The 22,129-nt window shown below is 46.2% G+C and overlaps 1 long non-coding RNA gene across 1 annotated transcript; it reads right to left on the minus strand.

The window, feature by feature from the left end:
• Nucleotides 1-468: 468 nt before the first annotated feature.
• LOC140212698 (uncharacterized) lies at nt 469-18,609 on the minus strand. Its single transcript, XR_011889782.1, has 3 exons — nt 18,558-18,609; nt 3,153-3,332; nt 469-585 (listed from the first exon to the last, which is right to left on the minus strand). It is a non-coding gene; the product is annotated as an uncharacterized lncRNA (long non-coding RNA).
• Between the last annotated feature and the right edge of the window lie 3,520 nt (nt 18,610-22,129).

Here is a 22,129-nt window from a genome sequence, read left to right on the forward strand (position 1 = left end):
CTGCGTAGCATCTACGCCAGGACCACCAGACTCAAAAGAAGCTACTTTTCCAAGGAATAAGGCTGATCAGCACCTCCACCCACTAATCCACCCCCACCACCACTACTTAATCATTTCCGGTCAGAGTCAACTTCTGTACAGACACTCCTGTGCCCAGCGTCACCTTATGGACATACAAACAATCTGTGTATATAAGCTTTCTTATGTTTTTATATTTATTCTGCTCTTTTTTAAATTATAGTGTTCTTTATCCTATTGTGTTCATTATCTTGTTTTTTTTTTTGTCCTGTATCAGATCTGGAGAAACATTTATTTTGTTCTCCTTCACACTTGACATTAATCAATCGTGGACTTCTCCTGTGTTCCAAGAATCAATCAGGAACCTGACTGAGGAACTGAATCGACTTGCAGCATCTAAGGTCCCTCTTTTGGGCAACACTCTACGAGCAAGCTGGGTCCTTTGGAAGCTTTCAAACTCCCCTTACCTTCGAACGTTAGTTACTGCTGGCGTTCCACCTGACTGGCCTCCTTCGGGAGAGGAGCCCAAAGAAACGTGTGGTAATCTCAAGCTGTACTCCGTCCAACCTGCGGCAAAACGGAAAGATAGCTAAAAGCCAAAGAGCTGTGCAGGCAGCTCACAAAACTACAAGACATAAAGCACTGTGCAAAAGTCTCAGGTACATAATGGGGTGCCCAAGACTTTTACACAGTACTGTAGTAAATTTATGTATCACTCAGACTCAGGTTTATTATCACCGGCATGTGTCGTGTAATTTGTCAAATTAGCAGCCACCGTTCAATGCAACACGTAATGTAGAAGAAAAAAAGTAAAAATAAATAAATAAGTAAATCAATTACAATATACGCATGTTGAATATTAAAAATTGTGCAGAAGCAGGAATAGTATATATTAAAAAAGCGAGGTAGTGTCCAAGGGTTCAATGTCCATTTGGGAATCGGATGGCAGAGGGGAAGATGCTGTTCCTGAATCGCTGAGTGTGTGCCTTCAAGCTTCTGTCCCTCCTACCTGATGGTAACAGTGAGAAAAGGGCATGCCCTGGGTGCTGGAGGTCCTTAATAATGGACGCTGCCTTTCTGAGACACCGCTCCTTCAAGATGCCCTGGGTACTTTGTAGACTGGTACCCAAGATGGAGCCAACTAGGTTTACCACCCTCTGCAGCTTCTTTCAGTCCTGAGCAGTAGTCCCCACCTCCCCCCACCCCATACCTGACAGTGTCAGAATGCTCTCCATGGGAAGTTTTTGAGTGTATTTGTTGACATACCAAATCCCTTCATACTCCTGCTCTGCAGCTCTCAATTCTGTACTGCTGCCATGAAGAATTAAATTTCACCACATATGTGTGTGACAATAAACCTGATTCTGATGTGGGTGTCTATTGTGGACTGAGAGTAAGAAGGGGGTAGGGAGAGGGGAATCATGGTGGGGAAAAGGGAAAGGGAGAGGGGAGGGAGCAGGAAGCACCAGAGGGACATTCTGCAATGATCAATAAACCGATTGTTTGGAATCAGATGACCCTGCCTGGTCTCTCAGGGCTGGGTGTGTTTGCACCTGCCTCTGGCACTCCTTCTCTGCCACCTGTCCCACACCCCTCCCGCAGTGCTCCATCCTCACCGTTCCCAACGTCCTTTACTCCCATCGGATTTACAAACTCACTCTTCGTACCACATTGACAAATACAGTGCTGTGTAAAAGTCTTAGGCACCCTACCTATATACAGTATACATACATATGTATGTGTGTGTGTGTGTGTGTGTGTGTACATATATATATACACACACACCTAAGACTTTTGCACTGTACTGTAGTTAAGCAGCATTTGTAAAAAAAAGAAAAACTAGTCAATCTAGATTATTTCATCCTCTCCCCTCCCATCAGACAGATGGATAAAGTGCCACCCGGTTCCAGGTCAGTTTTTAACTTTGATGTGTGTTGCTTGAATTTCCAGCATCTGCAGAATTCCTGTTGTTTTTGTTCTTTCCATGACCATGATTGTTCTTGGCAAATTTTTCTACAGAAGTGGTTTGGCATTGCCTACTTCTGGCCAGTGTCTTTACAAGACGGGTGACCTCACCCCAGCCACATTATCAATACTCTGAATTCAGAGATTGTCCGCCTGGCGTCAGTAGTCACATGACCAGAACTTGTGATCTGCACTGGCTGCTCATACGACCATCCACCACCTGCTCCCATGGGTTCACGTGACCCTGATCGGGGGGTGGGGGCTACGCAGGTGCTGCACCTTGCCCAAGGGTGACCAGCAGGCCAGCAGAGGGAAGCAGCGTCTCACACCTCCTTTGGTAGAGATTCATCTCCACCCCGCCACCCACATGTCCCTCAGTACATGTGACAGTAGTAAGGGGTGGGACTCCACAGTAGTGTAGTGGTTCGTGTGAGGCTATTACAGCTCAGGGCATTGGGATTGGTGTTAAAATCCGGTATCCTCAGTCAGCAAGTTTGTGTGGTCTTCCTGTGTGCTCGTGGGTTTCCCCTTGGTGTGCCGGATCTCTCACACAGAACAAAGACGGGTCGGTTAATAAGTTAATTCCCATTCCCACATGTCGATCCATGGCCTCCTCTCGTGCCAAGATGAGGCCACCCTCAGGGTGGGGGAGCCCCAACACTCATATTCCGTCTGGGTAGTCTCCAACCTGATGGTATGAACATCTATTTCTCCTTCCAGTGAACGAATTCTACCCCCCCCCACGCCCCCCGTTCCCAGCTCTGACCTTCCAATTCTTCTCACCCGCCTTCCCTTTCTCCAATGGTCCACTCTCCATCTCCAGTCAGACTCTTCCTTCTGCAGCCCCCTTGACCTTTCCCACCCACCTGGCTTCACCTAGCACCTTCCAGTTAGCCTCTCCCCCCTCCCTCCCACCCCACCCCCACCATTTAATTCAGGCGTCGTCCCCCTTCCTTCTCAGTCCTGAAGACGACTCTCCGCCCAAAGCATCACCAGTTTTACACCTTTCCATGGGTGCTGCCTGATGTGCTGCAGTTCCTCCAGCAGTTTGTGTGTGTTGAGAGGTCGGGTGTAAAATCGGTGGGGGCTGCTCGAAGGGCCTATCCCGTGCTGTATCTCTAAATCGATTACTATTCTGTATTTGCCGGGTGAGGGGGGGGGATTCTTACCTTGAAAATTCCAATCCAGTCGTTCTTATGGGGTGTGATCCTGGGGTCAAGGTGGAATTGCATTTTACAGCAACGTCTCTCATGTACAGCTTCTCTACGTTGACAGAGATTACTTCGGCGAAGGTGCTGGAGTACAGTGAAGAGGTGCCAGTCAATGACTCTTCGTTCATGGTGTCCGGACTGAGCAACAAAGAGAGAAACAAAATGTACTTAACCACAGTGTCTGAGATCTCCTTCATAGGGGGAAAAAACACCTTTATGATGCAAGACCACAGACGTAGGAACAGCATCAGGCCATTTGGGACTGCAGTTGGGAGGGTGAGTACTTTCACGTTCCTCGGTATACACATCACCGAAGATCTCACCTGGATTGTACACACCGGCTGTGTGGCAAAAAAAAGCACAACAGCGTCTCTTCCACCTCAGGCGACTGAAAAGGTTCAGCACGAGTCCCCAAATCCTCAAGACCTTCTGCAGGGGCACCATTGAGAGCATCCTGACTGGCCATACGGGAACTGAACCAACCTTGATCGCTGGTCACTGCAGAGAGTGGTACGGACAGCCCAGCACATCTGTGCATGTGAACTTCCCTCCATTGAGGACATTTACAGCAGCAGGTGCAGAAAGGAAGATCATTGGGGACACCAGTCACCCCTCCCAACCATAAACTGTTTCTGCTGCTTCATTACCGCAGCATTAAAGCCAGGATCTGTGTGTGTGTGTGTGTGTGTGTGTGCGTGTGTCTGTCTGTCTGTGTGTGTATATATATATATATATATATATAGACGCAAGTGCGCGCACACACACACACACACACACACACACACACACACAGCTAGGGAGCTTAAAAATTTGCAGAGCACTGTAGTAATTTTATGTATTGTACTGCACTGTAGCTACACGAGATAAAACAAATTTCATGAAATATATGAGTGATGATAAACCTGATTCCGATGTGGGTCTCCATTGTGGACTGAGAGTGGGAAGTGGGGCAGGGAGAGGAGAATCATGGTTGGGAAAAGGGTGGGAGTGGGAGGCATCGGAGAAACATTCCGTAATGATCGATAAACCAATCGTTTGGAATCAAATAACCTTGCCTGGTGTCTCAGGGCCGGGTGTGTCGGTACCCCCGCCAGACACACCTTCTCTGCCACCTGTCCCCACACCCCTACGGCGGTATTCCACACGCAAAATTCCCAACATCCCTTTGCTCCCGCCGGATTTAAAAGCACGCTCTCAGTGCACGTTGACAAACACAGTACTGCGTGCAGAAGTCTGGGGCACCCCAACTATATACAGGTGTCCGAGACGTTTGCACAGACTGTAAACAGCAGAATTAAGCCATTCAGCCCATCGAGTCTGTTCTGGAAGAGGACAGAAAACAGGGGTACAGTTGAGCAGGGATAGGATCAATGTTCATGCTGTGATACAACAAAAGGGTGTACATTTCACAGTGTGTCCAACCTGCTGGAACACAGATGGAAAAATCATACAACTCCCATGAACGGAAAATCCACCAGGGTGGGACAGTAAAATCTGTTAGCAGTAAAATTATATCCCAACAACTGCCCAGCACATTAACCAAAGAGAATAAATTAAATGTTGAAATCACTTCTACTGTTTTTGTGTGGGGGAGATAGAGGAAGGGGGGGGTGGTTTGGGGATTGATGTTCAATCTCACGTTTCCCTGTGGACGATCTCTTAGTTTTTGTGTGAGGGAGGGGATTGGCAGGTGTTTCGGGTTTGATGTTGAATATGACGTTTTCGTGTGGACGATCAGTTAGTTATTGTGTGAGGGAGGGGATTCGGGGAGGGGGTTGGGGTTTGATGTTCAATCTGATATTTCTGTGTGGATGATATGTTAGTTTTTGTGTGAGGGAGTGGATTTGGTTGGTTTCGGGTTTGATGTTCAATCTGCCGTTTCCGTGTGGACGATCTGTTAGTTTTTGTCTCAGGGAGGGGTTTGGGATTTCATGGTCAATCTAACGTTTCCGTGTGGATGATGTGTTAGTTTATGTGTGAGGGAGGGGATGGGGGGGGTGTTTGGGGTTTGATGTTCAATATGACATTTCCGTCCGGACGATCTGTTAGTTTTTGTGTGAGGGCGGGGATTGGGGAGGTTTGGGATTTGATGTTCAATCTCCCGTTAGCGTGTGGATGATTTGTTAGTTTTTGTGTGAGGGAAGGATTTGGGATTTGATGGTCAATCTGAGTTTCCCTGTCGATGACCTGTTAGTTTTTGTGTCAGGGAGGGGATTGGGGGTGTTTGGGATTTCATGTTCAATCTGACGTTTCCCTGTGGACGATGTGTTAGTTTTTGTGTGAGCGAGGGTATTGGGGGGGGGGGGTGCGGGTTTGGGATTTGATGTTCAATATGACGTTCCTGTGTGGACGAACAGTTAGTTTTTGTGTGAGGGAGGGGATTTGGGGGGTGCTTGGGGTTCGATGTTCAGGGTTCGATGTTCAATATGACGTTTCCGTGTGAACGATCTGTTAGTTTTTCTGTGAGGGAGGGGATTGGGGGCGTTTGGGGTTTGATGTTCAATCTCACTTTTCCGTGTGGACGATCTGTTAGTTTTTATGTGAGGGATGGGATTCGGGGGGGAGCGGGGTTGGAGTTTGATGTAAAATCTGACGTTTCCGTGTGGACGATCTGTTAATTCTTGTGTGAGCGAGCGGATTCGGGGGGGTTTGGGATTTGATTTTCAATGTGATGTTTCTGTGTGAACAATTTGTTAGTTTTTGTGTGAGGGAGGGATTTCGGGTTTGATGGTCAATCTGACGTTTCCGTGCGGACGATTTGTTAGTTTTTGTGTGAGGGACGGAATTGGGGTTTGATGGTCAATCTGAGTTTCCCTGTGGATGATCTGTTAGTTTTGCGAGGGAGGAGATTGGCAGGGTTTGGGTTTGATGTTCAATCTGACGTTTCCGTGTAGACGATCTGTTAGTTTTTGTGTGAGAGGGGGAATTCGGGGGGGTGGGTTTGGAGTTTGATGGTCAAATCTGATGTTTCCCTGTGGATGATCTGTCAGTTTGTGTGTGAGAGAGGGGATTGGCGGGGTTTGGGATTTGATGGTCAATCTGACGTTTCTGTGTGGACGATCAGTTAGTTTTTGTGAAAGGGAGGGGATTCGGGGGGGTTGAGGTTTGATATTTAATCTCACGTTTCCGTGTGGACGATTTGTTAGTTTTTGTGTGAGGGAGGGATTTGGGGTCTAATGGTCGATCTGAGTTTCCCTGTGGATGATCTGTTAGATTTTGTGTGAGGGAGGAGATTCGGGGAGGTTGGGGTTTGATAGTCAATCTGACATTTCCGTGTGGACAATTTGTTAGTTTTTGTGTGAGGGAGGGTTTTGGGGTGTAATGGTCGATCTGAGTTTCCCTGTGGATGATCTGTTAGATTTTGTGTGAGGGAGGGGATTCGGGGAGGTTGGGGTTTGATATTTAATCTCATGTTTCTGCGTGGACGATTTGTTAGCTTTTGTGTGAGGGAGGGATTTGGGGTCAAATGGTCGATCTGAGGTTCCCTGCGGATGATCTGTTAGATTTTGTGTGAGGGAGGGGATTCGGGGAGGTTGGGGTTTGATGTTCAATCTGACGTTTCCATGTGGACGATGTCTTAGTTTTTGTGTGAGTGAGGGGATTGGGGGTGTGAGAGTTTGATGTTCAATCTGACGTTTCCGTGTGGACGATCTGTTAGTTTTTGTGCGAGGGAGGGAATTCGGGGGGGGGGGGGCGGGTTTGGAGTTTGATGGTCAATCTGACGTTTCCGTGTGGACGATCTGTTAGTTTTTGTGTGAGAGAGGGGATTGGGGGCAGTTTGGGATTTGTCGGTCAATCTGACGTTTCTGTGTGGACGATCAGTTAGTTTTTGTGCGAGAGAGGGAATTTAGGGGGGCGGTTTGGGTTTGATGGTCAATCTGACGTTTCCCTGGGTGGACGATCTGTTAGCTTTTGTGTGAGGGAGGGGATTTGGGGGGTTTGGGATTTGATGTTCAATCTCACATTTCTGTGTGGACAACTTGATAGTTTTTGTTTGAGGGAGGGATTTGGAGTTTGATGGTCAATCTGAGCTTCCCTGTGGATGATCTGTTAGCTTTTGTGAGAGGGAGGGGATTCGGGAGTGGGGGGGGTTGGAGTTTGAAGTAAAATCTGACGTTTCCGTGTGGACGATCTGTTAATTTTTGTGTGAGGGAGGGAATTGGGGTTTGATGGTCAATCTGAGTTTCCCTGTGGATGATCTATTAGTTTTAGTGTGAGGGAGGGAATTCGGGGGGGTTGGGGTTTGATGTTCAATCTGACATTTCCGTTTGGACAATCTGTTAGTTTTTGTGTGAGGGAGGGAACTGGGGTTTGATGGTCAATCTGAGTTGCCATGTGGACGATCTGTTAGCTTTTGTGTGATGGTGGGGATTGATGTTCAATCTGATGTTTCCATGTGGACGATCTGTTAGTTTTTTCATGTGGGAGGGGATTGGCAAGGTTTGGGATTTGATGTTCAATCTCACGTTTCCATGTGGACGATCTGTTAGTTTTTGTGTGAGTGAGGTGATTGGGGAGCGGGTTTGGAGTTTGATGTTCAATCTGACGTTTCCATGTGGACGATCCGTTAGTTTTTGTGTGAGTGAGGGGATTGGGGGGGTTTGGCATTTGATGTTCAATCTGATGTTTCTGTGTGGACGATCAGTTAGTTTTTGTGTGAGGGAGGGGATTCGGGGAGGTGAGGGTTTGATATTTAATCTCACGTTTCTGCGTGGACGATTTGTTAGGTTTTGTGTGAGGGAGGGATTTGGGGTTAAATGGTCGATCTGAGGTTCCCTGTGGATGATCTGTTAGATTTTGTGTGAGGGAGGTGATTCGGGGAGGTTGGGGTTTGATGTTCAATCTGACGTTTCCATGTGGACGATGTCTTAGTTTTTGTGTGAGTGAGGGGATTGGGGGTGTGAGAGTTTGATGTTCAATCTGACGTTACCGTGTGGACGATCTGTTAGTTTTTGTGCAAGGGAGGGAATTCGGGGGGGGGGCGGGTTTGGAGTTTGATGGTCAATCTGACGTTTCCGTGTGGACGATCTGTTAGTTTTTGTGTGAGAGAGGGGATTGGGGGCGGTTTGGGATTTGTCGGTCAATCTGACGTTTCTGTGTGGACGATCAGTTAGCTTTTGTGCGAGAGAGGGAATTTCGGGGGGCGGTTTGGGTTTGATGGTCAATCTGACGTTTCCCTGGGTGGACGATCTGTTAGCTTTTGTGTGAGGGAGGGGATTTGGGGGGTTTGGGATTTGATGTTCAATCTCACATTTCTGTGTGGACAACTTGATAGTTTTTGTTTGAGGGAGGGATTTGGGGTTTGATGGTCAATCTGAGCTTCGATGTGGATGATCTGTTAGTTTTTGTGAGAGGGAGGGGATTCGGGGGGGGTTGGGGTTTGATGTTTAATCTGACGTTTCGATGTAGACGATCTGTTAGTTTCTGTGTGAGGGAGGCGTTTTGGGGGGGTTTGGGATTTGGTGTTGAATCTGACGTTTCTATGTGGACGATCTGTTAGCTTCTGTGTGAGGGAGGAGATTCGGGAGTGGGGGGGGTTGGAGTTTGAAGTAAAATCTGACGTTTCCGTGTGGACGATCTGTTAATTTTTGTGTTAGGGAGGGAATTGGGGTTTGATGGTCAATCTGAGTTTCCCTGTGGATGATCTGTTAGTTTTAGTGTGAGGGAGGGGATTCGGGGGGGTTGGGGTTTGATGTTCAATCTGACATTTCCGTTTGGACAATCTGTTAGTTTTTGTGTGAGGGAGGGAACTGGGGTTTGATGGTCAATCTGAGTTGCCATGTGGACGATCTGTTAGCTTTTGTGTGATGGTGGGGATTGATGTTCAATCTGATGTTTCCGTGTGGACGATCTGTTAGTTTTTTCATGTGGGAGGGGATTGGCGAGGTTCGGGATTTGATGTTCAATCTCACGTTCCCATGTGGACGATCTGTTAGTTTTTGTGTGAGTGAGGTGATTGGGGAGCGGGTTTGGAGTTTGATGTTCAATCCGACGTTTCCGTATGGACGATCTGTTAGTTATTGTGTGAGGGAGTGGATTCAGAGGGTTTCGGGTTTGATGGTCAGCCGGACGTTTCCATGTGGACGATCTCTTATTTTTTGTGTGAGTGAGGGGATTGGGGGTGTTTAGAGTTTGATGTTCAATCTGACGCTTCCATGTGGACGATCTGTTAGTTTTTGTGTGAGGGAAGCGTTTTGGGGGGGTGTGGGATTTGATGTTCAATCTGACGTTTCCGTGCGGACGATTTGTTAGTGTTTGTCTGAGGGAGGGAATTCGGGGGTGCGGTTTGGGTTTGATGGTCAATCTGACGTTTCCGTCTGGACAATCTGTTAGTTTTTGTGTGAGAGAGGGGATTAGGGGAGGTTTGGGGTTTGATGTTTAATCTGACGTTTCGATGTAGACGATCTGTTAGCTTCTGTGTGAGGGAGTGGATTCAGGGGGGTTTCGGGTTTGATGGTCAATCTGACGTCTCCGTGTGGACGATTTGTTAGTTTTTGTCTGAGGGAGGGAATTGGGGTTTGATGGCCAATCTGACGTTTCCGTGTAGATGATCTGTTAGTTTTGCGTGAGGGAGGAGATTGGCAGGGTTTGGGATTTGATGTTCAATCTGACATTTTTGTGTGGGCGATCTGTTAGTTTTTGTGTGAGTGAGGGGGTGGGTGGTTTTGGGTATGATGATCAATCTGACATTTCCGTGTGGACGATCAGTTAATTTTTGTGTGAAAGAGGGGATTGGTGGGGGTTTGGGGTTTGATGTAAAATCTGACGTTTCCGTGTGGACGATCTGTTAATTCTTGTGTGAGGGAGGGCATTTGGGATTTGATGTTCAATCTCACGTTTCCGTGTGGACGATTTGATAGTTTTTGTTTGAGGGAGCGATCTGGGGTTTGACGGTCAATCTGAGTTTCCCTATGGCTGATCAGTTAGTTTTTGTGAGTGGGAGGTGATTTGGTGGGGTTGGGGTTTGATGTTCAATCTGACGTTTCCATTTGGACAATCTGTTAGTTTTTGTGTGAGAGAGGGGATTGGGGGAGGTTTGGGGTTTGATGTTTAATCTGACGTTTTGATGTAGACGATCTGTTAGCTTCTGTGTGAGGGAGTGGATTTAGGGGGGTTTCGGGTTTGATGGTCAATCTGACGTTTCCGTGTGGATGATCAGTTAGTTTTTGTGAGAGGGAGGGGATTGCAGGGATTTAGGGTTTGATGTTCAATCTGACGTTTCCGTGTAGACAATCTGTTAATTTTTGTGTGAGGGAGGGGTTTGTTGGGAGGGGTTTTGTTGTTTGATGTTCAATCTGATGTTTCTGTGTGGACCATCTGTTAGTTTTTGAGAGAGGGAGGGGATTGGGGGGCGGTTTCGGTTTGATGTTCAAACTGATATTTCCGTGTGGACGATCAGTTAGTTTTTGTGAGAGGGAGGGGATTCGGCAGGGTTGGGGATTGATGTTTAATCTGATGTTTCTCTGTGGATGATCTGTTAGATTTTGTGTGAGGGAGGGGACTTGGGGGGTGTTTGGGGTTCGATGTTCAATATGACGTTTCCGTGTGGACGATCTGTTAGTTTTTGTGTAAGGGAGCTGTGAGGGGATCCAGGAGTTCCCCTCTTAACTGGTTGAAGAGAGACAGAGAGATACATTCATCATTGTTGGTTTGTTTGGAAAGAGAGATAGAGAGAGATAGAGAGAGAGATAGAGATAGAGATAGAGAGAGATAGAGAGAGAGATAGAGATAGAGAGAGAGACAGAGAGAGAGAGAGAGAGAGAGAGAGAGAGAGAGAGAGACACAGACGAAAATTAACGGTTTGACTGTCACTTTAAGGTATTGGAAGTAACTTTGGATTTCTACTGAGTTTGGAGTTGGAGACAGCACCGAGCAGCTCGAAAGTTGCTATGGTGACTGACAGGACATTATTGATGTTACTTTCAAGGACTTGTTGCCTGCTTGTGCATTTCTTCACAGACAGTGGAAGGAGGGACTCTCTGAATGACAAATGATGCTCAGCCTGGTGAAATAAATGGGAGGTCAGATGATACAGACCTCAGACACATGATCTGGACACTGAATGAGCATTGTTGTGCCCGCAGAGAAAGTGGGTTTTGGAGGATCGATCAGGCGGATCCATCCAAAGTGCTATTCCAGTTTGAAGGAGAAGGGGTTGACTGGTGGGGAGTTGTCTATGTGTCCGCCCTTGCCGGGGTGATAGCTCCACCAAAGGAAAACCGGTGCCCCTGGTTAAAGTCACAGTTGGTGACTTGTAAAGGATTTCGTAGGACGACAAGAAGATCGATGGCATCAGCTCACCTGAAGACTCAACTCACACTCTCTCTCTCCATCAATACTCAACTAAATACCACGAACTGAACTGAACTGAACTTTACTCAACATCGTAAGACTGTATCTTTTTACCCCTAGACTTAAAGGAGCTTGGTTTTCAGACATATATTCCACACTTACTTTTATGTATAATCATTGCTAACCTGATTGGTTTATTTAAATTGATATTACTGTATTGCGTAGTTACTAATAAATATTAGTAGTTTGTAGCAATATGAGACTCCAAAGTGTTTTCTATTTCTGCTGGTTTCTTAATCCCTGTCACGGGGTACGTGACAGAGCGATTGGGGAGGGTTTGGGATTTGATGTTCCATCTCCCGTTTCCGTGTGGATGATTTGTTAGTTTTTGTGTGAAGGAGGGATTTGGGGTTTGATGGTCAATCTGATGTTTCTGTGTGGACGATCTGTTAGTTTTTGTGAGAGGGAAGGGATTCGGGGGGGAGTGGTTTGGGTTTGATGGTCAATCTGACGTTTCCGTGTGGACGATTTGTTAGTTTTTCTGTGAGGGAGTGGATTCGGGGGGGAGTTTGGGGTTTGATGTTTCAGCTGATGTTTCCATGTAGACGATCAATTCGTTTTTGTGTGAGGAAGGCGATGGTGTGGGGTATTTAGGGTTTGATGGTCAATCTGATGTTTAGTCTGGAAGATCAGTTAGTTTTTGTGAGGGAGGGCATTGGGAGGGTTTCTGGTTTGATGTTCAATCTGACATTTCTGTGTGGACGATCTGTTAGTTTTTGTGTGAGGGAAGGAATTGGGGTTTGATGGTCAATCTCCCATTTCCGTGTTGACGATTTGTTAGTTTTTGTCTGAGGGAGGGGATTGGGGGGGTTTAGGATTTGATGTTCAATCTGACGTTTCTGTGTGGACGATCGTTGGTTTTTGTGTGAGGGAGGGGATTCCGGGGAGTTTGGGGTTTGATGTTTAATCTGACATTTCCGTGTGGACGATCTCTTAGTGTTTGTGTGAAGGAGGGGTTTGGGATTTGATGTCCAATCTGACGTTTCCGTGTGGACGATCTTAGTTTCTGTAAGAGGGAGGGGATTTGGCGGGGTGGTTTTGGGTTTAATGGTCAATCTGACGTTTCTGTGTGGACGATCAGTAGTTTTAGTGAGAGGGAGGGGATTGGGGCGGTTTGGGACTTGATGTTCAATCTGACGTTTCTGTGTGGACGATCAGTTAGTTTTTGTGTGAAGGAGGAGATTCGGGGGGTGTTTGGGGTTCAATGTTCAATATGACGTTTCTGCTCATGGAGTGAGGTTGCTTCTGGCTTCGCTCCATTTTTGTTATCTTTTTTTTCACCTATGATCTCCCTTATCTAATCAATTTTTACCCTCACCAGAAGATTTATTTTATCTACTGATTTTTTCTTAAGTTGCAATTCTGGAATTTAAAGAAATGAATACAAGATCCAAAGCCAAAGACAGGAAAGATCCCTACGGGAATGGAGGAAAAAGAAAAGGTGACTCTAAACAAACGGAGCTACCCTATGATGAAGTTTCTAGAGGAAAAGTTTGAGGAACAATGTCAAAATCCATCTGAAAGTTTATCTGATAAATTTGAACAACAACGTCAAAGTCTCAATGAAGATTTAACATCAATCACGGAAACTCTGAAATCCCTGGATTGGGAAGTTTAAAAACATCGAAGTAAAATCTCTGAACTGGATATTAAATCTCAGAAGACGGATTCAAAAGTCGAGAACTTAGAGCAGAATTTAGCTTCGACCATTAAACAACTGCAACATTTTAAATCCAAAGTCATCGATTGAGAAGACAGACCTTACGTATAATTGGTCTACCCAAGGATGTTGAGGATGGAGACCCTTCAATATTCTTTGCTCAACTTTTAAAGGATACGTTTAGCTCAGTTTTTCCCAACGAGCCTCCATCACTCGACCACGGCCAAAGTCGACATCGGCTGTATCCAAACCGAGACCAATTATTCTTCGTTTCCATTACGTTAATGTTAAAGGACAGCTTCTCCAGACTGCTCGTCGGCAAGGGATGATCAATTATCGCCAGCATTCCTTCAGGATAGTTCAAGATTACAGTCCCGAAGTGATGAAAGAGCGACTGACTTTTAAACCTCTGATGTCAGAATGTTGTCAAAAAAATCTGAAACCGGCATTATTGTACCCTGCACGCCGAAGAATTTCTCTTCCTGATGGATCTCGTCGTGTCTTCCATTCCATAACGGCCGCTCGAAGCTTTTTGGATGATAACTACCCATCTGATACGGACACTGCCCTTTAATTAATGTTCTGTGCTCTCAGTATCAGCGTTTTTTTCTGTTTAAAAAAAAATAAACCTTCTACTACCGTACAATGAAGGTTTTTTATAAGGTCAAGATTTTTGCTTTTGCTTAGTACTATAGTTATTACTTTACAACTTATATGAAATAGTTATTTCTCGCGAATAACATTACTTTCTTTTAAATTTTTCCTTAACTTTTTGATTTCCGATATTATTACTAACGATTTGATCTGACGATCATTTTCAGTTATATGTTCTTTACTTTTGTTACTGTATAATTAAAATGGCGGTTTGTTTTTCTTTTTGCATAATCTCCTTTGTTTTTTTGGGACGCCATGTTCTTATGTTTCTTCTTCCCATAATCCCCTTTCTTTTTTTCGGAAGCAATATTTTATTTACTCTCATTTATAATTAACTAATCATACGTATTGATACTAACTTTTTCTTATTTATTTATTTTAGAAATTATACTATGTAGATTATTCCAGTATAGTGTTTAGTTTTTTTATATCAGTTTTCGGGAGGTCATCTATATAACATATATCTTTGGAGTTGCCTCCTGCAGAAATGGGGTTAGATTTAGTGTTAGTTAGTTCTTTCTTCAGCCTTCTCTGGCTTAGTTCAGGGTTCTTGTGGATGGAGGGCGGGGCAGTCTTTTTCCTTTTTAATTTTTTCTACCGGGCTGATTTAGTACTACAAAGATGTCTGCAGTGTCGAGATTTCCGGTTCCTCTCTGATCCTGTATTCCTCTTCCGATTTCATGAGCTTACATTATGGTTAACCCTTTACACACCAAAGGGTTAATCTTAAATTATGGCTCACATTATTAATTTTGTCTCCTGGAATACAAATGGTTTAAACCATCCAATAAAACGGAAAAAGATTTTCAAAGTATTCCAAAGACTGAATGCTCATATTATTTTTGCACAAGAAACTCATGTAAGGAAAGAGGATAATCAACGCTTCTTTAAGTTCTGGAAAGATTAAAATACCACTCGAACTCCCAAGCCAAAGTTAAAGGCGTTTCTATTTTTATAGATCCCTCAATTACATTTATTCATCAAGACATTATCTCAGATCCTAATGGTAGATTTTTGTTAATCACTGGGTTACTTTTTAACAAAAAGGTTGCTGTGGATAATGTTTATGCTCCGAATGTGGATTACCCTGAATTTTTTAAGCACACATTCACTTCCTTTCCTAACTTAAACGAGTATATGTTGATAATGGGCGGTGACTTTAATTTATGTTTGAATCCCATGTTGGACAGATCCGTAGGTAGTCCGGCTTTACCGAATAAGTCGGCTACTCTTATTAACTCTTTTATGATTGATTCTGGGATTTCAGAAATTTGGAGATTTCTACACCCAAAGGACAAAGAATTCTCATTCTTTTCACATGTTCATCGTTCTTAGTCTCGAATTGACTATTTTTTTATTGACTCTCGATTAATCCCATCTGTACTTGATTGTAATTATGACATTATCGCCATTTCAGATCATGCTCCAATGAAACTTTCTATCAAGTTAATGGATACTTCTACTAATAGACAATGGCGACTTAACCCCATTTTGCTTCAAGATTCGGACTTTGTCAACTTTATAAAGGAACAGATTGATTTCTTTTTTTCAATTTATACTACGGAAGAAGTTTCCAATGGAACAGTTTGGGACGCTTTTAAAGCTTATATCCATGGTCAGATTATTTCCTATTCGGCTGCTTTGAAAAAACGTGCTAAGAATGAAATACTCTTGTTGGTTGATAAAATTAAAGAAATTGATAAAAAAATATGCTATTGCTCCTAGTAAGGAGCTGTACAGACACAGAGTTGAACTTCAATTGGAACATAGTTTACTATTAACATCCTCGATTGCAAATCAATTAATGAGAACTAAAAGTGATTTTTATATTCATAGTGATAAATCCGGTAAACTATTGGCTAATCAATTGAAATTTGCTTCGGCTAAACGTCAAATTACTAAGATTCGCAAACACGATGATACTTTGACAGTTGATCATGATGGGATAAACAAAACCTTTCAAGAATTTTATACCTCTTTATATCACTCTGATTTTCCTCATGATTTTAATATCATGCATGATTTTTTAAGTAAACTGAATTTTCCGAAATTATCACCCGAAGGTTGCTTATCATTAGAAACTCCTATTACAGAGGAAGAAATAATGGCTGCAATCTCATCAGTGAATTCTGGTAAAGCACCTGGTCCGGACGGGTTTACAGTGGAATTTTAAAAATCCTTTTCCTCTATTCTCTCTCCGTGGTTGTCTAGAATATTCAAAGAAACAATCAGTTTAGGTAAATTACCACAATCGTTTTATGAAGCCTGTATTTCCTTAATTCTTAAAAAAAACAAAGATCCTACTGATTGTGCATCATATAGACCGATTATCACTTTTGAATGTAGATTCAAAAATTTTAGCAGCTAGGTTAGAGAAGGTATTACCTCAATTTATATCTATGGACCAAACTGGATTGATTAAAAATCGTTATTCATCCTACCCCTTCACTTAATACTCCGGAATGTATTATCTCATTAGATACTGAGAAAGCCTTTGACAGAGTTGAATGGCCTTATTTATTTAGTGTGCTCAAGAAATTTAATTTTAGTTTGATATTTATATCTTGGATTAAATTGTTATATTATTCCCCAGTAGCTTCAGTTTGTACTAATAATCAAAGATCTCCCCTTTTCCGTCTATTTCGTGGTACTAGGCAAGGATGCCCTCTTAGTCCTTTACTATTTAATATCGCCCTTGAACCTTTAGCAATTGCTATCCGTGACTCGCCAAACATTTTTGCTATGTTGTGTTTAAATTTGGAAAAAATTATAAGTGTGGTTTATGACCCTGCCATTAAATTTGAAAAAACTTGGATGCCATTTATTCAGCATTTTCATATGAAGTAATTTGACCATTTCCAAACATATTTTACTTCTCTGTAGTGTTGGTGGAGAGGAACGGAGTCATCGACACTAAGGTTTTCTTTTCTTCCATTTTTACGTTGTTAAAATTGCCCAGGTCTTTTTTTTAGTTTAGTTGATTAATTCTGTTTAGATTAGTTTTTTTTTGAGGGGGTTTTATTTTGTTTTCTTTTTTCATGATTTTTTCTAGATATTTTCTTTTTGTCCTGTATTATTCATTGGTATCCTACATGATTGGGAGTTTTGTCAATTAAATACTATTTGGTTTTATAATTACTCATGTTAAGTATAACAGTATATTCCCAACAACTTTGTATTATTGCTATGTTATGTTTATATTCTATGAAACTAATAAAAAGATTGAAAAAGAAAGCAAGCTTTTGTGTGAGAGAGGAGATTCGGGGGGGGTTGGGATTTGATGTTCAATTTGATGTTTCCCTGTGGATGATCTGTTAGTTTTTGTGTGAGAGAGGGGATTCGGGTGGGTTGGGGATTTGATGTTCAATCTGATGTTTCCGTGTGGATGATCTGTTAGTATTTGTGTGAGAGAGGGGACCGGGTGGGTTGGGGTTTGATGTTCAATCTGATGTTTCTGTGTGGATGATCTGTTAGTTTTTGTGTGAGAGAGGGGACCGGGTGGGATGGGGATTTGATGTTCAATCTGATGTTTCTGTGTGGATGATCTGTTAGTTTTTGTGTGAGAGAGGGGACCGGGTGGGTTGGGGGTTTGATGTTCAATCTGATGTTTCCCTGTGGATGATCTGTTAGTTTTTGTGTGAGAGAGGGGACCGGGTGGGTTGGGGGTTTGATGTTCAATCTGATGTTTCCCTGTGGATGATCTGTTAGTTTTTGTGTGAGAGAGGGGACCGGGTGGGATGGGGATTTGATGTTCAATCTGATGTTTCCGTGCGGATGATCTGTTAGTTTTTGTGTGAGAGAGGGGACCGGGTGGGATGGGGATTTGATGTTCAATCTGATGTTTCCCTGTGGATGATCTGTTAGTTTTTGTGTGAGAGAGGGGACCGGGTGGGTTGGGGGTTTGATGTTCAATCTGATGTTTCCCTGTGGATGATCTGTTAGTTTTTGTGTGAGAGAGGGGACCGGGTGGGATGGGGGTTTGATGTTCAATCTGATGTTTCCCTGTGGATGATCTGTTAGTTTTTGTGTGAGAGAGGGGACCGGGTGGGTTGGGGGTTTGATGTTCAATCTGATGTTTCCGTGCGGATGATCTGTTAGTTTTTGTGTGAGAGAGGGGACCAGGTGGGATGGGGATTTGATGTTCAATCTGATGTTTCTGTGTGGATGATCTGTTAGTTTTTGTGTGAGAGAGGGGACCGGGTGGGTTGGGGGTTTGATGTTCAATCTGATGTTTCCCTGTGGATGATCTGTTAGTTTTTGTGTGAGAGAGGGGACCGGGTGGGTTGGGGGTTTGATGTTCAATCTGATGTTTCTGTGCGGATGATCTGTTAGTTTTTGTGTGAGAGAGGGGACCGGGTGGGTTGGGGGGTTTGATGTTCAATCTGATGTTTCTGTGCGGATCCTGTGATCACAATTCCTATCTCCTTTACCACAGCATTGGAGAGGGATAGTCACAGACAAGTTAGGAAAACGTTTAATTGGAGTAAGGGGGAATCAGGCAGCAACTTGGAAGCATAACTTGTGAACAGAGATTCTCAGGGAAATGTACGGCAGAAATGTGGCAAATGTTCAGGGGATATTTGAGTGGAGTTCTGCTGAGGGACGTTTCAATGAGACCGGGAAAGGACGGTCGGTAACAGGAACCGTGGCGGACAAAGGCTGTTGTCAATCTGGTCAAGAAGAAAAGACAAGCTTACGAAAGGTTTAAAAAGCTACGTCGTGATGGCGAACTTCGGAGCACCCCGAGGTGTCCATGGCGCCTTGCCGTTGGCGGCATTACCGCGGCCCTCGTTGGAGGCTGCGAGTCCCAGCTGAGGCGGAATTATTGGGAGCCCTTTCGGTTCCCGAGCCAGGAGCTCGGCCGGTGGCGGAGTCCAACCGGCCGGCCAACCTTGCCTGGTGTCGGTGACTGGCCTCGGCCCCATTCGGAGCGAAACCGCAGCCGATCTGCTGCTTCGCCTCTCCGCCTCCGGCTTCACCCTCGCGGCCTCTGCGCGGTATTCCGCCGGCCTCGCTCTGACGGACGGCGTCTCCAACGCCCCGGGGGTGGAACCCTGAGGTGTGACCGGGGTCCGCGAGGTGAACGCGAGAACAAACTGTCCCGTTCCCGCGGACGGACTCAACCGTCAGACTGCTGGGCATCGGTTCAGTTCCCCGTTGTGGGGTCGGGTCCGTCCGTCGGTGTGACCGGGGGCGGCTCCTCGTCAAGGATCGCCTCAGGACTCTCTCTTTCTCTTCCTTTCTTTCTTTTCTTTTCATTCTCTCTCTCTCCTCCCCCTCCCCCTCCCTCTCCCCTCGCCTCCCTCCCCCTCCCCTCCCCCTCCCCCTCCCCCTCCCCTCCCCCTCCCCTCCCTCCCCCCTCCCCCTCCCCCTCCCTCCCCCTCCCCTCCCCCTCCCTCCCCCTCCCCTCCCCCTCTCTCCCTCCCTCCCTCTCCCTCCCTCTCCCTCTCCCCCTCCTCCCTCTCTCCCTCCCTCTCCCTCCCCCCTCCCTCCCCCTCTCTCCCTCTCTCCCTCTCTCCCCCTCCTCTCCCTCCCTCTCCCTCCCTCCTCCTCCCTCTCCCCTCCCTCTCCCTCCCTCTCCCTCCCTCTCCCCCCCTCTCCCCCCCTCTCCCCCCTCTCCCCCTCTCACCCCTTCTCCCCTCTCTCCCCCTCTCCCCCCCTCTCTCCCCCCCCTCCCCTCCCCTCTCCCCCTCTCTCCCCTCCCCTCCCCCCTCTCCCCCCTCTCCCCCCTCTCCCCCTCTCCCCCCTCTCCCCCCTCTCACCCCCTCTCACCCCCTCTCACCCCTCTCACCCTTCTCCCCTCTCTCCCCCTCTCTCCCCCTCTCTCCCCTTCTCACCTTCTCTCCCCCCCTCTCCCCCCCTCTCCCCCCCCTCTCCCCCCTCTCCCCCCCTCTCCCCCCCTCTCCCCCCCCTCTCCCCCCTCTCCCCCCTCTCCCCCCTCTCCCCCCTCTCCCCCCCTCTCCCCCCTCTCTCCCCCCTCCCCTCTCCCACTCTCCCTCTCTCCCCCTCCCCTCCCCCCTCTCCCCTCTCCCCCCTCTCCCCCCCTCTCCCCCCCTCTCCCCCCCTCCCCCTCTCCCCCCCTCTCCCCCCTCTCCCCCCTCTCCCCCCCTCTCCCCCCCTCTCCCCTCTCTCCCCTCTCCTTGCCTCTCTCCCCTCTCCCCCCTCCCCCCTCCCCCCTCCTCCCTCTCCCTCTCCCTCTCCCCCCTCCCCCTCCCCCTCCCTCCCCCCCATCTGTCTCCCCCTCTCCCCCTCTCCCTCTCACTCTCCGTCTCTCTCTCTTTTCTCCAGAGGGGGAGAGACCGATTGGAGAACTCGGTCTGACGGGGAGATCTCTCTCTCGCTGATCCCTCTTCAGAATGAAACGCTCCCTGAACCGCCTGTCCCGAGGCTCCTCAAAGGAGGGTCTTCCGAAAGGGAGTTCGGGGGCTGTGACTGCCGCTGCGGGGAAGACGGCTGCGAGAGGCCGGGAGACGCTTCCCAAACCGGCACCGTCGTTCTTCGCCATTCCCGTAAAGCCCGGGCCGAGATGATGAGGCAGAAGAGGTAACGACCAAATCAATGGCGGCAATCCGGTGTTGGGCGGGTGGGGTCCGTCCGTCGCCGGTAGTGTTGTGGGCGGCGGGGAGGAGTTTGTGGTCGGTCCGCTCCTCATCCAAGTCGAGTTCTTAAATTTAGCCTCAGAATAGACGGTCGACCCTTGGGAGCAGAGATGAAGGAAAAGATTTCCACCATGGACTAGATGGCCGAAGGGCTCGCTGATGTCCTGCAGTGCTGCCTGAGGAGGGCCCTCCTCGGCCAGAGGGCGCCGAGTCTGGGGAATGCGCCGTCGCCACAAGATGGTGGAGGAGGCCGAGACTCGGGTGTGTCCGAAGCGGGGTTGGTGCCGTCTTGTTGGGTCTAGAGCTTCAGAGGTATGGGGAGAAAGCTGGAGAACGGGGTTGAGAGGGAAAATAAAGGATCAGGGCTTAAATATTACCTTTACCTGTACTAGGAACTTGCTGTGGTGTGTTTGTCAGGACTCAACATATCATAACATTCAACAATTATAAAGGATTGAATTGACTTTATTTCTTACATCCTTCACATACTTGAGGAGTAAAATCCTTTACGTTATGTCTCTGTCTGAATGTGCCATGTGCAAACTATACTAATTTATAATAAATAGTATGCACAACAATATAAAATGGAAATATTGGGGATCACTGGGGATCCAAGCCATCCCACCACAATCTATTCCAGCTGCTACCATCCAGGAAGAGGTACTGCAGTATCAAAGCCAGGAACAACAGGTTCCCGGACAGCTTCTTCCACCAGGCTATCAGACTGATGAACTCACGCTGATTGAGTATACTCTATATTACATTGACTGTTCTATTTATTATAAATGATTATAAATTATTATTGCACGTTGCACATTTAGATGGAGACGTAATGTATTGATTTTACTCCTCATGTATGTGAAGGATGTAAGAAATAAAGTCAGTTTAATTCAATTCATTTGTGTTAACATGAATTACACACCTGTCTCTGTAAATGACCTCTACAGTGGGAAGTTCACACGTACAGATGAACTGGATGTCAATAGACAATAGGTGCAGGAGTAGGCCATTCGGCCCTTTGAGCCAGCACCGCCATTCACTGTGATCATGGCTGATCATCCACTATCAATATCCAGTTCCTGCCTTATCCCCATAACCTTTCATTCCACTATCTTTAAGAGCTCTATCCATCTCTATTTTGAAAGCGTCCAGAGACTTGGCCTCCACAGCCTTTTGGGGCAGAACATTCCATATATCCACCACTCTCTGGGTGAAAAAGTTTTTCCTCAACTCCGTTCTAAATGGCCTACCCCTAATTCTTAAACTGTGTCCTCTGGTTCTAGACTGGCCCATCAGCGGGAACATGCTTCCTGCCTCCAGCGTGTCCAATCCCTTAATAATCTTATATGTTTCAATAAGATCCCCGCTCAGCCTTCCAAATTCCAGAGTATACAAGCCCAGTCGCTCCAATCTTTCAACATATGACAGTCCCGCCATCCCGGGAATTAACCTTGTGAACCTACGCTGCACTCCCTCAATAGCAAGAATGTCCTTCCTCAAATTTGGAGACCAAAACTGCACACAGTACTCCAGGTGTGGTCTCACCAGGGCCCTGTACAGCTGCAGAAGGACCTCTTTGCTCTTATACTCAATTCCCCTTGTTATGAAGGCCAGCATGCCATTAGCTTTCTTCACTGCCTGCTGTACTTGCATGCTTGTTTTCAGTGACT

The sequence above is a fragment of the Mobula birostris genome, chromosome 20 (assembly GCF_030028105.1).
Source record: "Mobula birostris isolate sMobBir1 chromosome 20, sMobBir1.hap1, whole genome shotgun sequence".
Classification (NCBI taxonomy): Eukaryota; Metazoa; Chordata; class Chondrichthyes; order Myliobatiformes; family Myliobatidae; genus Mobula; species Mobula birostris.